Below are 17,797 nucleotides of genomic sequence, written 5' to 3'. Positions count from 1 at the left end.
GAAAGAAGAGTCAGGTCTGCATGAATGAAGATAGTTTTTGGATAAATACCTACAGGTAAAAATGGCCCATTTTAAAAAGTGGAAATGTATACATCAACCGAAACTAATTTTGAGCACATGTATTTAGACAGGATGGGGTTCACTTGCCAAGACAAGGGAAGAGAATTTAACAGCAGCTATACTGCAACACTTGACTAATGGAAGACAAGAGTTCTGCTATGTCAGAAACTTATTTCACAGGTAATGAATTTTTATTTATTTGCGATTGCTGTTAATTTTAGGACCATTAGTAATAGACTTTTTTAATGGAAAATGTGCTACATTCTCATAAGAAGGCTGTTGTTTCATAAAGAACAATGGCTGAAAAAGCAATTCTGGCAGGGCATACATGTTTTTACTGTAACAGACATTAAAATAAAAATTGGGTAGAGATTTTATGATAGGGATTAATGAAAATGAGACTTGTGTTTATTACATGTTTGACAATAGCACCAATACTGTAAATTGTGTAATTAATAAAAAAGACAACCCTGGAACAGATTACATTTGCTGGAATGTATAAGTGACCAAAGTCAAATACTGATGAATAATATGAATTTGTATATTTCTTACATGAAACACAGAGGGGTAGGGGGTTGTCATAATGGTTAAGGTGTTTATCTCATAAACATAAGGCACATGATTTGATTCTTTCTGAATTTTGGGAGCCATTGTTAGGCTTAAAAAGCCCCCCAGGGGGTTATTAGCCTAGTAATTACCCAAGAGTAGGAGATTAACATAGTAGTATCCGGGACTTAAATAAATCACATACTAGAATAATATTGATTCAACAACATTAGTAAAGAAATTATTTACAACATATGTTCAGGAACAATAACTACTGTACATTGTAAACAAACTGGTGATAGAACATAATAGGTATTGTTTGTGCTCCCATGGAAATATCTGTCAATTCATTGCAAAATTTACCATCTTTGATGTGCATTGATCATGCGGTTATAAATGTTAAATTTCTGCTAGATATTTCTGGCAATTGAAATGTAAGCTAATGCACAGAAGAAATCAGACAAGTTTTGAAACGGAATTTGAAATGAAAAAAAAAAAAGTATAACATCAAGCGATAGAAACGCAGGGTCAGGTGGATATGTTTCTATAGCAATAAGATACTTAAGATAATTAAGATGAGAGAAAAATACAATAAATGGAAATGACATTCAACTACACCTTTTGAAAATGAAATAAAGAAACTGGTCAGACAAATTAAACATAGTGTGAGACAAGATTAGAAAAACTGAAGAAAATATAAAGATATTAAGCATAGCGTGGAACTATTTTATAGATATAAGATGTTGTAGGAGTAAAAATATATGAAACAATAAACTGTGTAGATTCTAAAATTTATCGTAAGTCACAGCAGATTATGGATTTATTTACTGAATCTTATGAAAATCTGTTTGGCTACACAAAGGGGATGATAAATTGTGTCTGTCATGCTCTACTTTAATAAAACTCACCAACACCCAAAGACCGTTGACAACCTTTATTGTATAAAATAATAAATGAAACATGAAACTTTATTGAATACAATAGCAAATCAAATCCTTGCATATGAAACATGTTGTAAATGAACATGAAATACATAACCAATAAGGGCTGAGTAACCACTCACCCCTGGATAAGCGAAGTCCCCCACTTGCTCACTTATCATTGCACTAACAAGGCAGCATTCCAGCTTACCTTTAGAATTTCATCACCAATCTAAACCATCAATTCAAATACCTCCACCATCAAACTTTTCCACCTCAAATCCTTCCATGAACTATCTGCCAGAGGGGGAACAGAAGGGGGGCAAGCCTGTCCCTCTTCCCCGCCCAACCTGCAATATCATAAAAGAGGAAGGGCTGGGACAGCAGCAAGATCACACCAAATGTGACTGCCAACAATTAAAACCCACCCAAAAAGCCTACAGCCTACAGCCTACATCTGGAGCATTTCTCCCCGGGCCTCCGCTGAAAACAAGCTCTGTGGAACTAGTCGGACTTTCCCGGTCAACAAATGATAAATAAATAAAAAATAAAAAAACTACAGGACCCACTGCCTCCAAACCTACCTTACTTCCTCCATCAGCCTCTAACCTGTTTAATCCTTTCTTGAGCACTCCCCTCAAACTCACTACCATCTTACCTATTTCCTTATATCCCAGCCCCCCACCACCACTAAAGATGACCTGTAACAACTTTTGTCTATTCCAAACTGCATTAACAGGCATCCATGCAACATCACATACTCTATTGAAATTGGATTATTTTGAAAATAAACTGTGCAAACTGGACCCATAAAAGCACACCAGTCAGATGTAATTAATAATAATAATGTGGGAACACTTCAGCAAGAACTTACAGTAACATTATATCCATTATTCCCTAGGTCATTTAAGTATAGCGGCATTCTTCAAAATTGGGAATTTTATGATTTTTGCTTGGAAGTGTTTGTATAGGTATTTTTATACCCCAAGCAGATTCCAAAGACTTTTGCCTCTGGTAGAGTGCAAAATCGGGGGGTGTGATGGAAGAGAGGTAATTAAGAACATAATTTTGGGAGTGCAATGAGTTGGCAGATTTTAAAAATTCCCTGCAGACTACTCTGTCAGAAATACCGGGTGAGCAAACTGATGAAACTAAGGAAATAATTTTTTTGAGCTGTGAAACAAAATTGGGCTTGCTGAGCTTACTTCTGGTTGCTGCCAAAAAAGTAATTAACTTGAAAATGAAAATCAAAGTCTAAACTAACCGTATTAGAAGTAATAAATATAGTAACACAGATAAAAGAACTGGAAGCGGGATCTTTAGAAAAGGGTAGCAGCAAATTAAACAGAAAAAAATGGGAATAATATTTTGGAGGAGGAATAAGGTTTAAGGAAAGGCAGGAATTGAATGAGTTATGCAATGCTTGATTGACAAAGACTGTATTGAAGATTATATGTGATTTATAATGATTGCAACTAAAAATAAGTCAATATGGTTTGTTTTCTTGTCATAAGTGAAGATTGGAGTTTGGAGACAAGCATTCGATAAATTGATCTTTAAGTGAAAGGAGAAGAGGACCAATCCAGAATCATATATTCCTATAACTTTACTCTTATGTTGTGGAAAAATAATGTAGAAGGTTATTTTAGATGAGTTATTGTCAGAAATAGAAAGGTGGGGACTTAAAACCATAAATCACATGCATATGTTGAACATAGATTTATAGATACCTGTAACATGATGTTCTATAGTAATGCGGTATAATAACAGCTATAAATGACAAAGCATGTTGTGATGTAATTTATATAGACTTATCATTAGTCTTTGATATGGTCATACAAAAAACACTGATTAAAAATGGAACAAGCAGGCATTAATATAATCTAGGTAAGAAGGATAGCTGCATGGCTTAGAAATATGACATGGCAGCATAGCTCTCAACCTCTTAGTAAAAAAAATCTGGACAAAGCCAAAAATAATGGGGACTAACCCCAAAGAATAGGGAAAAATTTAAATATTGGTCTTATAAACTTAGAAAGTTGCCAGAATAAAAGATTTTGTGCTACCATGCATTTTCAGGAGGATATGAAATCTGAAACTCAAATGCCCGTCACTATTTAGTGAATTCCATCTTCAGTGATTTGCCACAAAATCAAGAAAAATCACACATTTTTTGAGGAACAGAGCAAAAATATGAGGCAAAAATCTGGACATTCTGCAAAAATCTGGACAGTTGAGAGCTTAAACACCTCAGCTTTGGTCGGCTAAGAACTTGGTTATATTCAACTGGACGTATAAAAGAATTTAAGTACCTTTATCTGCACTTTTTTAAAAAAAAAATACAGCATTTAATTTGATTTAAACTGTGTTGTAGGAATATTAACTGAACTGGCAGTTTTAACTCTGCTCTTCAGTAACTTGAACTGAAGTTAGTGTTTGCTGAATTTTGTAATTTGCTAGTAATTACAGGTGTGGGGGTAGCCGCATTTTTTGATTTCCTGTCCTTGCCTATTTAAGTGGTACAGTGTGAAATATTTTCTGCTTAAAAACATCAGCTTTGGCCGGCTAAGAACTTGCTTATATTCAACTGGACGTATAAGAGAATTTAAGTACCTTTATCTGCACTTTTTTTAAAAAAAAATACAGTATTTAATTTGATTTAATTTGTGTTGTTGGAATATTAACTGAACTGGCATTTTTAACTCTGCTCTTCAGTAACTTGAACTGAAGTTAGTGTTTGCTGAATTTTGTTTTTTGCTAGTAATTACAGGTGTGGGGTAGCCACATTCTTTGATTTCCTGTCCTTGCCTATTTAAGTCGTACAGTGTGAAATATTTTCTGCTTAAAAACCTCAGCTTTGGCCGGCTAAGAACTTGGCTATATTCAACTGGACGTATAAGAGAATTTAAGTACCTTTATCTGCACTTTTTTTAAAAAAAAATACAGTATTTAATTTGATTTAAACTGTGTTGTAGGAATATTAACTGAACTGGCAGTTTTAACTCTGCTCTTCAGTAACTTGAACTGAAGTTAGTGTTTGCTGAATTTTGTTATTTGCTAGTAATTACAGGTGGGGGATAGCCACATTCTTTGATTTCCTGTCCTTGCCTATTTAAGTGGTACAGTTTGAAATATTTTCTGCTTAAAAACCTCAGCTTTGGCTAGCTAAGAACTTGGTTATATTCAACTGGACGTATAAGAGAATTTAAGTACCTTTATCTGCACTTTTTTTTTTTAAAATACAGCATTTAATTTGATTTAAACTGTGTTGTAGGAATATTAACTGAACTGGCAGTTTTAACTCTGTTCTTCAGTAACTTGAACTGAAGTTAGTGTTTGCTGAATTTTGTTATTTGCTAGTAATTACAGGTGTGGGGGTAGCCACATTCTTTGATTTCATGTCCTTGCCTATTTAAGTGGTACAATGTGAAATATTTTCTGCTTAAAAACCTCAGCTTTGGCGGGCTAAGAACTTGGTTATATTCAACTGGACGTAAAAGAGAATTTAAGTACCTTTATCTGCACTTTTTAAAAAAAAAATACAGCATTTAATTTGATTTAAACTGTGTTGTAGGAATATTAACTGAACTGGCAGTTTTAACTCTGCTCTTCATTAACTTGAACTGAAGTTAGTGTTTGCTGAATTTTGTTATTTGCTAGTAATTACAGGTGTGGGGTAGCCACATTCTTTGATTTCCTGTCCTTGCCTATTTAAGTGGTACAGTGTGAAATATTTTCTGCTTAAAAACCTCAGCTTTGGCTGGCTAAGAACTTGGTTATATTCAACTGGACGTATAAGAGAATTTAAGTACCTTTATCTGCACTTTTTTAAAAAAAAAAATACAGCATTTAATTTGATTTAAACTGTGTTGTAGGAATATTAACTGAACTGGCAGTTTTAACTCTGCTCTTCAGTAATATGAACTGAAGTTAGTGTTTCCTGAATTTTGTTATTTGCTAGTAATTACAGGTGTGGGGGTACCACATTCTTTGATTTCCTGTCCTTGCCTATTTAAGTGGTACAGTGTGAAATATTTTCTGCTTAAAAACCTCAGTTTTGGCCGGCTAAGAACTTGGTTATATTCAACTGGACTTATAAGAGAATTTAAGTACCTTTATCTGCACTTTTTTTTTTAAAATACAGCATTTAATTTGATTTAAACTGTGTTGTAGGAATATTAACTGAACTGGCAGTTTTAACTCTGCCCTTCAGTAACTTGAACTGAAGTTAGTGTTTGCTGAATTTTGTTATTTGCTAGTAATTACAGGTGTGAGGGTAGCCACATTCTTTGATTTCCTGTCCTTGCCTATTTAAGTGGTACAGTGTGAAATATTTTCTGCTTAAAAACCTCAGCTTTGGCCGGCTAAGAACTTGGTTATATTCAACTGGACGTATAAGAGAATTTAAGTACCTTTATCTGCACTTTTAAAAAAAAAAAAATACAGCATTTAATTTGATTTAAACTGTGTTGTAGGAATATTAACTGAACTGGCAGTTTTAACTCTGCTCTTCAGTAACTTGAACTGAAGTTAGTGTTTGCTGAATTTTGTTATTTGCTAGTAATTACAGGTGTGGGTGTAGCCACATTCTTTGATTTCCTGTCCTTGCCTATTTAAGTGGTACAGTGTGAAATATTTTCTGCTTAAAAACCTCAGCTTTGGCCGGCTAAGAACTTGGTTATATTCAACTGGCCATATAAGAGAATTTAAGTACCTTTTTCTGCACTTTTTTTAAAAAAAGACAGCATTTAATTTGATTTAAACTGTGTTGAAGGAATATTAACTGAACTGGCAGTTTCAACTCTGCTCTTCAGTAACTTGAACTGAAGTTAGTGTTTGCTGAATTTTGTTATTTGCTAGTAATTACAGGTGTGGGTGTAGCCACATTCTTTGATTTCCTGTCCTTGCCTATTTAAGTGGTACAGTGTGAAATATTTTCTGCTTAAAAACCTCAGCTTTGGCCGGCTAAGAACTTGGTTATATTCAACTGGACGTATAAGAGAATTTAAGTACCTTTATCTGCACTTTTTTTTTAAAAAATACAGCATTTAATTTGATTTAAACTGTGTTGTAGGAATATTAACTGAACTGGCAGTTTTAACTCTGCTCTTCAGTAACTTGAACTGAAGTTAGTGTTTGCTGAATTTTGTTATTTGATAGTAATTACAGGTGTGGGGGTAGCCACATTCTTTGATTTCCTGTCCTTGCCTATTTAAGTGGTACAGTGTGAAATATTTTCTGCTTAAAAACCTCAGCTTTGGTCTGCTAAGAACTTGGTTATATTCAACTGGACGTATAGGAGAATTTAAGTACGTTTATCTGCACTTTTTTTTAAAAAAAATACAGCATTTAATTTGATTTAAACTGTGTTGTAGGAATATTAACTGAACTGGCAGTTTTAACTCTGCTCTTCAGTAACTTGAACTGAAGTTAGTGTTTGCTGAATTTTGTTATTTGCTAGTAATTACAGGTGGGGGATAGCCACATTCTTTGATTTCCTGTCCTTGCCTATTTAAGTGGTACAGTTTGAAATATTTTCTGCTTAAAAACCTCAGCTTTGGCTAGCTAAGAACTTGGTTATATTCAACTGGACGTATAAGAGAATTTAAGTACCTTTATCTGCACTTTTTTTTTTTTAAAAAATACAGCATTTAATTTGATTTAAACTGTGTTGTAGGAATATTAACTGAACTGGCAGTTTTAACTCTGTTCTTCAGTAACTTGAACTGAAGTTAGTGTTTGCTGAATTTTGTTATTTGCTAGTAATTACAGGTGTGGGGGTAGCCACATTCTTTGATTTCCTGTCCTTGCCTATTTAAGTGGTACAATGTGAAATATTTTCTGCTTAAAAACCTCAGCTTTGGCGGGCTAAGAACTTGGTTATATTCAACTGGACGTAAAAGAGAATTTAAATACCTTTATCTGCACTTTTTAAAAAAAAAATACAGCATTTAATTTGATTTAAACTGTGTTGTAGGAATATTAACTGAACTGGCAGTTTTAACTCTGCTCTTCATTAACTTGAACTGAAGTTAGTGTTTGCTGAATTTTGTTATTTGCTAGTAATTACAGGTGCGGGGGTAGCCACATTCTTTGATTTCCTGTCCTTGCCTATTTAAGTGGTACAGTGTGAAATATTTTCTGCTTAAAAACCTCAGCTTTGGCTGGCTAAGAACTTGGTTATATTCAACTGGACGTATAAGAGAATTTAAGTACCTTTATCTGCACTTTTTTAAAAAAAAAATACAGCATTTAATTTGATTTAAACTGTGTTGTAGGAATATTAACTGAACTGGCAGTTTTAACTCTGCTCTTCAGTAATATGAACTGAAGTTAGTGTTTCCTGAATTTTGTTATTTGCTAGTAATTACAGGTGTGGGGGTAGCCACATTCTTTGATTTCCTGTCCTTGCCTATTTAAGTGGTACAGTGTGAAATATTTTCTGCTTAAAAAACCTCAGTTTTGGCCGGCTAAGAACTTGGTTATATTCAACTGGACGTATAAGAGAATTTAAGTACCTTTATCTGCACTTTTTTTTTAAAATACAGCATTTAATTTGATTTAAACTGTGTTGTAGGAATATTAACTGAACTGGCAGTTTTAACTCTGCTCTTCAGTAACTTGAACTGAAGTTAGTGTTTGCTGAATTTTGTTATTTGCTAGTAATTACAGGTGTGAGGGTAGCCACATTCTTTGATTTCCTGTCCTTGCCTATTTAAGTGGTACAGTGTGAAATATTTTCTGCTTAAAACCTCAGCTTTGGCCGGCTAAGAACTTGGTTATATTCAACTGGACGTATAAGAGAATTTAAGTACCTTTATCTGCACTTTTTAAAAAAAAAAATACAGCATTTAATTTGATTTAAACTGTGTTGTAGGAATATTAACTGAACTGGCAGTTTTAACTCTGCTCTTCAGTAACTTGAACTGAAGTTAGTGTTTGCTGAATTTTGTTATTTGCTAGTAATTACAGGTGTGGGTGTAGCCACATTCTTTGATTTCCTGTCCTTGCCTATTTAAGTGGTACAGTGTGAAATATTTTCTGCTTAAAAACCTCAGCTTTGGCCGGCTAAGAACTTGGTTATATTCAACTGGCCATATAAGAGAATTTAAGTACCTTTTTCTGCACTTTTTTTAAAAAAAAGACAGCATTTAATTTGATTTAAACTGTGTTGAAGGAATATTAACTGAACTGGCAGTTTCAACTCTGCTCTTCAGTAACTTGAACTGAAGTTAGTGTTTGCTGAATTTTGTTATTTGCTAGTAATTACAGGTGTGGGTGTAGCCACATTCTTTGATTTCCTGTCCTTGCCTATTTAAGTGGTACAGTGTGAAATATTTTCTGCTTAAAATCCTCAGCTTTGGCCGGCTAAGAACTTGGTTATATTCAACTGGACGTATAAGAGAATTTAAGTACCTTTATCTGCACTTTTTTTTTTAAAAAATACAGCATTTAATTTGATTTAAACTGTGTTGTAGGAATATTAACTGAACTGGCAGTTTTAACTCTGCTCTTCAGTAACTTGAACTGAAGTTAGTGTTTGCTGAATTTTGTTATTTGCTAGTAATTACAGGTGTGGGGGTAGCCACATTCTTTGATTTCCTGTCCTTGCCTATTTAAGTGGTACAGTGTGAAATATTTTCTGCTTAAAAACCTCAGCTTTGGTCTGCTAAGAACTTGGTTATATTCAACTGGACGTATAGGAGAATTTAAGTACGTTTATCTGCACTTTTTTTTTAAAAAAATACAGCATTTAATTTGATTTAAACTGTGTTGTAGGAATATTAACTGAACTGGCAGTTTTAACTCTGCTCTTCAGTTATTCCCACCCGGCCTCCCTGTTTTTGTTTTCGTGTTAATCTTAGTGGCCTTGAAACTGCCCGCCCCTCAGCCTGCCTCTAGGCCCATCTCATTTGCTCACTCAACTGAGTGCAGTGAGATCATATTCTGATTTCAGGCACTCCTACTGTGTACAAAAAGAGCATCTGGGAAACAGACAAAAAAAATTAAGCTTATTTCCTGCCTTTCCTGTTAAGTGGTATAGACTGTTTGTAGGCTTCTGAGCCCCCAAGCCCTTCTGTGTTTGAGGGAAGCCTTCTAGCTTGTTTTTCTTTCTTATAACTAGCCAGTTTTCTAGTTTCAGCACTCAAATCTGTTTCTTTGATCTCATCACTTGTTCAGATTAAAAAAAAATGCATCTGCTTTTACTGTACTTGTGTTTCTACCTACTTCATTTTACTTTTGCATCATCTTAAAAATACTCAATTGTATTTATTACTGCTTGGTGTAACTCATTCTAAGCCTTTTGGTTTAAACACTTGGGCTTCAGACCAGTTGTTTTGCACTGAGAGGGTTTGTGGTCTGCACTGTAGTGGCAGAACAGGTAGCTTACATCCTTCTAGGTTGGGAACTGCTGATTGAGGGCTCAGTGTCTGTTATTCTAAAAGTGTATTAATTCTGGTTTAAGCACTTGGGCTTTCAGGCCAGTTATTTTACATTAAGAGGGTTCGTTGTCTGTACTCTTGTGGGAGGAGAGGCTGGACTCTGCCCTTCTGAGCTGGGAATTTCTGGTTAAAGGCTTATAGTGCATGCATATCTGAACTGCTTCTTACTGAAGTTGGTGCGCCTTGTTTGCTGTGGCATACACTGGATTCGGGCCTGCTGGATCTAGCTTTGTTTGTGTAACTTGAGCACTAATCCAGACATTCTCTAAAGTATTCAATTGTATTTATTACTGCTTGGTTGTAACTTGATTAAAGTGTAGCTATCATTCTAAGTCTTTTGGGTTAAGCACTTGGGCTTCAGACCAGTTGTTTTACATTAGGAAGGTTTGTGGCAAGCACTGTGGTGGCAGGACAGGTAGCTTTCATCCTTCTAAGTTGGGAACTGCTGATTGAGAGCCCAGTGTCCAAGTGTATTAGTTCTGATATAAGCACTTGGGCTTCAGGCCAGTTATTTTACATTAAGAAGGTTCGTAGTCTGCACTCTCGTGGGAGAAGAGGCTGGACTCTGCCCTTCTGAGCTGGGAATTTCTGGTTAAAGGTTTATAGTGCCTGAATATTTGAACTGTATCTTACTGAAATTGGTACACCTTGTTTGCTGTAGCATAGACTAGATCCAGGCCTGCTGAATCTAGCTTTGTTTATATGCTTGTTTTTTGTTTGCTTGTTATTTCCCTGGAACGCTAATTCCACCTAATACGCGGCTTCTCAGCGCTTCTGTGGATCACTAGTGATATCTGCATTGCTTACTGTACTTATTTCCTTGTTTCACTTGAAAGAAAGTTACTGTTTGTTGTTTTTGCATTTAGTTACTTGTAACACATTGCACTCAAGTTACCTGGCACTTGCTCACTAAAACAATTATATAAGTCAGCACTAAAAATTAAAAGCACTACACCCTCACTCCCCACTGGCCCTTGTTTTCAATTATTAAGGAATTCCCAATATTATTCTAGCATGTCCAAAGGTCATTTGTCAATCTCCTCTCCGGTCCAGCTGGTGAATCTGGGAATCTTGAGGCAATGTTATAACTGCCTCATTTACACAGACAACCCTCTCCTCCTCCCACATAACACAAATACTTGTGAGAGATGCAGCTATTTAGCCAAACTGGAGGCTGAGCTCTCTCAACTCAGGACTGGCAAGACCAGACAGGAGGAGAAGGCAACTACACACACCACAAAACCAGCCTCACATAATGCTACCACACCACTGAATCAAACACATAAACACACAAAGACATACTCGGAGGCTCTGAGTAAAAATTTACCTAAACAGCAGAGGCCTCCAAAGCAGACACCCAAACAACTGCTACCTCAAGACACCCCACAAGCAACACATAAACCACAAAATCAGTGTGCAAAGCAGTCACAGCCCTTAAGGCCAAATACAACACCAAGCATACTTGTCATAGGTGACTCCATAGTCAGACACACTGACGTCCCACTCACCAGGCTGAACAAGGAGAGGGTCACAGTAAGCTGCCTATCGGGCGCTAGAATCCGCCACATAACACAAGCACTTGGGTCACTCCATGGCAAGTACAAATATGACACAGTCATTGTCCATGCTGGTGTGAACGACCTGAGACGTACCTCCCTGGACTACATGAAAAGAGACATAGAGGAGCTCTCTGATTATGTAGCCCAGGCAGGTATGACCCTGACCCTGAGCAGTATCCTTCCTTCACCAAGAATGATGCCACAATATAGAGACAAGATGATCAGCTTTAACAATTGGCTTAATGTCTGGTGTCATTCAAAGGGGATCCAGTGTCTGTCTGCATGGGATGACATGCTTGACAAGCCACGCTGCTTTGCAAGGGACGGCTTGCACCTGTCACCCTTGGGATTACGGATATTGGCTAAGGCTCTTGCCACCCCCCATAGTGCCTTTTTTAGGCAAGGCTCAAATTCTAAACCTACCACCCTAGAAAACAAAAATGGGAAGAAACTGAGGGTAATGCTGCTCAATGCCAGAAGTCTAAATCTCAAAATGCATGCACTCGAGGCCCTTCTCAGTATGGAGAACATCGATGTCTGTGCTGTAACTGAAACCTGGTTCAAGGCTCCTGAGAGCACCCGGTCATATTAGGTTTTACCTCATATCATGCGTTCCGGCCCCAAAACCCGGACCACACCACAAAAGAAGGGGGTGTATCCATATTCATAAAGGATACCCACACATCCAGGTTGGTGGCAACGCACGAAGCTTCGGAAACCATCCAGGTGCAACTAACCATAGGCAAAACTGCTCTACAAATTGTAGCATGCTACAGGCCACCCTCTCAAACTCAGGAACCCCACACAGCCTTCCTGAAGACACTGGCGGGTATAAATGTATCTCCAAACACCATCATATTGGGTGACTTCAACTACCCGAATATAGACTGGGAACATTACTCAAGCCCTAACTTTCTAGCCCAACGGTTCCTGGAGTTCATAAATTCAAATGCCATGGAACAGCTAGTCACTGTTCCCATGAGAGGAGAAAATATACTAGATCTCATTATCACAAACATGGGGACAAAATGCTCCACACCGGAAGTATATCCCTCATTGGTGAGATCTGATCATAAACTAATCTCACTGGAAATCCACATCCCGTCCCCACCCCAAACAAAAAAGACCACAGTGAATAACTTCTCTAAAGCAAACTTCACACTACTCAAGACTGGTGTGGTATCCTTCAAGGTCCCTGAGCCAGTGGAAACCACAACCCAAGCTGTGGAAGCCCTTACAAATGCCTTCTATGAACACCTCTAGGACTGCATGGATCAGGCAATCCCAAATAAAGCCAAGACTCTTTCCACAAAGGGCAAACGTCCAGTCTGGTGGACCCCAGCCATTAACAAACTTTACAATAAGAGGAGAAAGCTATTACATGATAGAACAAAATCCATAAAAGGGAAGTCACTCGTGATCATTATTAGTAAAAAAATACGAGCACTCATAAAATCAACTAAGGCCAATTTTGAGAGAAAAATTGCCATGGATTCAAAGGACAATAACAAGGCCTTTTTCAGCTATGTTAGGAACCTGGGTGGAAACTCCCAGATATGCTCAGAATTAGTCCAAAATGATACAAAAATCACTGAACCCACAGACATTGCCAACATACTGGCAGACAGGTTCAGTGCAAACTTCACCCCCCTCTCCCCCCCTAAAGGAGAGATAACTATCCCAGCGGAGTGTAGCCTCCCAGACATCTCAAATGTGCAGGTGAAAGCTGCTCTCTCTAAAGCTAAAAACACAGCATCAATGGGACCGGATGGTGTCCCCGGCTGTGTGCTACACGAGCTAAATGAGGAATTAAACCCACACATAAGGCAGCTGTTTAATCTCAGCTTACCACAGGATACGTGCCCAAGGAGTGGCGTACGGCAACTGTGGTCCCACTTCACAAAGGCGGTGCCTCTACGGACCCCGGTAATTACCGCCCCATAAGCTTAACAAGTCTAGTCTGCAAAGTTATGGAGAGGATCATAATGGAGCTCATAAACAAAGATATAGGGGACTTGCAGACATTGTACCCGACCCAGTTTGGCTTCGTCAAGGGCAGATCATGCCTTTTGAACTTGGTTGACTTCTTCGAAACAGTCACCAAGGCCATTGATGAGGGAAAGGCAGTCCATACAGCCTACCTTGACCTTGCAAAGGCTTTCGATACAATACCCCACTCGGGTATTGTAGAAAAACTTACCAGCTTAAATGTAAACCCATATGTCACAAGATGGGTTGCAAACTGGCTTAAGGACAGAACCCAAAGGGTTAGAGTTGCTGGCGCTATGTCAGACTCCAAGCCGGTCACAAGTGGTGTCCCACAGGGCTCGGTCCTTGGCCCCCTATTGTTCGGCATCTACTTCTCAGAAGTACAGGCCAACATGGGAGGACTTTGGCTGAAAAAGTTTGCAGATGACTGCAAACTGGGCGCCATAGTGGAAAGTACATCGGACACGGATATCCTTCAGAAGGGACTCACGGAAACAGATAGCTGGTGCCAGAGCCATGGCCTGAAGTTAAACATCAAAAAATGTATAGTCATACCCTTCGGGAAAAACAAGGTAACCCCAAGCTACCATATAGGTGGCAATCCACTAAGCCCAGAAGAGGTTATCAGGGACCTGGGGACCCAGGTTGACAGTGGCCTTTCTTTTGACACTCACATTGCTAAAGTGGTTAGAAAGACCTTCTACATTGCCCACCTGATCATGAAGGGATTCACATCCAGATCTAGTGAGGTCATTGTTCCCCTGTACTCTTCACTTATCAGACCAATGATCGAGTACAATGCCCCATTCGGGATGTATCTCACCCGACATCTGCAGCAATTGGAGAGACCCCAAAAGTTCTTGAAGAAACTCCAGCTCTATTCAGTCGCATACCGTCTGCTCAGAGGTGACATGTGCCTGACATACAAGGCCATGTCCAACCCAGAATTAATGGACATGCTCCACCTCAAAAAATCCAAATCCACCAAAACCACTAGAGCAAGCGACTTAAACCTTAGCACGGATATAAATAGGATGTGCTGGAGGGATAGATTTATCACTCAGAGACTCCCTATGCTGTGGAATAAAATCCCCGTCCATGTGAGGCAGAGCACCTCACTGGCTCTGTTCAAGAGAAATCTTGACCTGTGGATGGGAGATCGTAGGTTTACCCCGGGAATCATCTCTGTGTCACTGCTGGACAGAGGCACAACAAACTAATGGGCACAGTATTTTTTCATATAAGGGGTGGCGTAAGCCACAAAACTTTGGGCTAGGCTTATAAATGCCTTAGGGCAGATAGCCTAGTATAAACCTATGAACCTATGAACCTATGTATGGCAAGTATCATATAGCAGGTAAAATACTAGGTTACAGTCAGGATGCTCCACAAGCATCTGTCCTTGGCCCATATTTGTTTAGTTTTTTTCATAGTTATGTTTTTCACATGAGGTTTACTTTAGTCTACACATAAATGACTTGAAAACAATGAAACTGATTAAATCTGTTACAGACAGTTCACGTTTACCAACTAACTTAACTAAACTGAGTCTATAGTATTGAGCTCGAAAGCTTATAAGAATGAATGCTCTTTTATTGAGCTGTAAACATCAAAACCACTAAATAGCAAAAACACGGAACAGAGATTTTTTTTCCCCAGGGAAAAAAATCGCTACCCCCCAAAAAAAAATGCAAACACAAACTAAAGTGGGGGACTTTGCCCCCAACATCCCCCTACCTAAATACACCAACTCCAAGATCACATCACAGTGGAGGAAATGGCAAAGTCCCAAAAACAGCCCAGTGATTTTTTTCCCTGGGAAAAAAATTGCTGTTCCATGTCTTCGCTATTTAATGTTTTTGATGTTTATAGCTCGATAAAAAAGCATTTGCTCTTTTAAGCTTTCGAGCTTATAATATAGACCCACTAAATTGATCATGTGGGCACAGGAGAATAATATGCAAATAAATACATAAAAGGTGAAACATATGAGATTTGGGAAACATAAACTGAAGGCTGAATATTTAATACTGCATACAACATACAATGAATGATTGCAGATTCATTTAAGGACTTTGGTATATGGGTGGATTCAGTTTTGGTTAATTATAGTTCTAAAGCTATAGGCTGCATAAAAAGGTTTATAAAGTCTAGGAAATCAGAAATGAAGAAAGCATTCTTTGTAAGTTATATCAAACCAAAACTAGAGTATGGAAGAATAAAATGGAAACCTTATAAGAAAATTAGCATGTGTAAATTGGAGCGGGTACTGAGGAAATATAACAAGGGCATCCATGGATGTGAAAATGTAAGTTATTACTAAAGGTTAAATATCTGAACTTTTACAGTGTTTTACAAACATATTTTAGAGAACTTATTCACCTATATAGGGCATTTAGAGACAAATTTAGAGACAACAACCTCTGGGAATGTTTGGTGTTATCAAAGAGTAGCAAAGAATCATAAGAGAATTATACAGAAATTAGTGAAATGCTAATTTGTTCTCTGAGAGGGTAGCTGATGCATGGAATAGATGGATGAACATCAAAACCCAGAAGTGTACAGATTTCGAATGACCAACTACTGATTCCAAAAGATGAAAAGCCAAAATACTGAAAAAATAAAACACCTTTTTTTTTTTTTGCATGAGAGTATCCCCCCTTGCACTCCCTGCTAACTATATATACCTACTCTGAGACTGCTCTACAGTGAGGAAAGGGCAAATTCTCCATTCCCCACTGTGCACAATCTTGCACAGACTTACTGCTGGCAGAAGCAATCAAATGATTTTCAGTCAAGTGTTAAACATCTCCAAGATGACTATCATTCAATTACATGGAGCAGGCTGTCCTCTGGCAGAACAAACTCTCTAACCTTCTACCTAACACCCTTAGAGTACCACAAGGTTCTATACTAGGGCCCTTGCTGTTCTCCATTTTCATTAACGACCTTTATACTGTCATCCCAAAAGTCAGCTGTATCCAATATGCTGATGACTCTACTCTGATTTGCTCAGCCACATCTCCAGTAGAGTTATGGTCAGCTACCCAGACCACCTTTAATACAACAGAAAACTGGCTTTCTGAACATCGTCTGATCCTAAATCCCCAAAAAAAACTAAAATGCTATTATTTTCACCAACACGTAGGTCTACCTCTTTCACCTTTACCATAAAATCAAATAATGGCACAATAATCTCCCCTGACCCATCTACAAAACTATTAGGTGTCATCATAGACAATAATCTCAAATTTGACCTACATGTTAACCAAACTATCAAAACCATCAATAAAAAACTAGGGTCACTTTACAGAATAAAAGCCTTCCTAACCCCTCCAGTTAAAATTGCCATAGCTTGCTCTCACCTTCTTTCAACCCTTCTGTATGCATCCCCTCTACTCTCGAATTTGAACAAGACTGTCCTTAACAAACTCTCAATTTGCTACAACCACATTGCCAGGTTTGCCACTGGGCTGCCTTTTAGTGCACATCATTGCATCAATCTAAATCAGCTTGGTTGGATTGAACTACCTAGCCTAATCCAGTATAACCAACTGATTATGGCTTATAAAATCCTCTATAATCCGGACAATACTCCTGCACTTAAAAATATTATCACCCCCTATAACAATCCTAGACCACTTCGATCCTCTAACAAACAACTAATTCAGACTAGCAAAATTAATAACACAGCCGGTGATTCTCTCTTTGCAAACTCTGTAAGTAGATCCTGGAACTCACTTCCAGCTGATATTACCCTACTGTCCACCTTAGGTCAATTTAACACTAGACTCAAACAACATTTGTCACTTAACTGGCTATGTCAATGTATCAAGCCTGGCTAACTCGAATGCGTAAAAATCTGTTAACCAGTTTACTGTGTAATGTAATTTAATCCTGACTTGTGCTCAGGACTAACTTTAACCTGTGGAACTTGTTTAACTTGCTTACTTATGTAATCTCTGTAAATAATCTGTTTGTAATATGTAATGCTGGTATTATGTAATGCTGTATCTGCTTACCCTTGGAGCTTTTCTCCCCGGGCCTCCGCTGAAAATGGACATGCATCCAGTCGGACTATCCCGGTCAACAAATGTAAAATAAATAAAAATAAAAATAAAAAATATTATATATATTAAAATAAGCACTGGTTTAGATATTTTTAATAACAACTTGGACATTTATTATGGAAATAATTTTGTTATATCAGCAAGCTAGAAAGGCATTATTGCGCAAGATAGAAATATTTCTGTGTTTGTATGTAAGCATCACTCTTCTC

This window comes from Protopterus annectens, chromosome 9.part0 (assembly GCF_019279795.1).
Source record: "Protopterus annectens isolate FY-2018-M chromosome 9.part0, PAN1.0, whole genome shotgun sequence".
Taxonomy (NCBI): domain Eukaryota; kingdom Metazoa; phylum Chordata; order Ceratodontiformes; family Protopteridae; genus Protopterus; species Protopterus annectens.
This window is presented reverse-complemented; position numbering follows the sequence as displayed.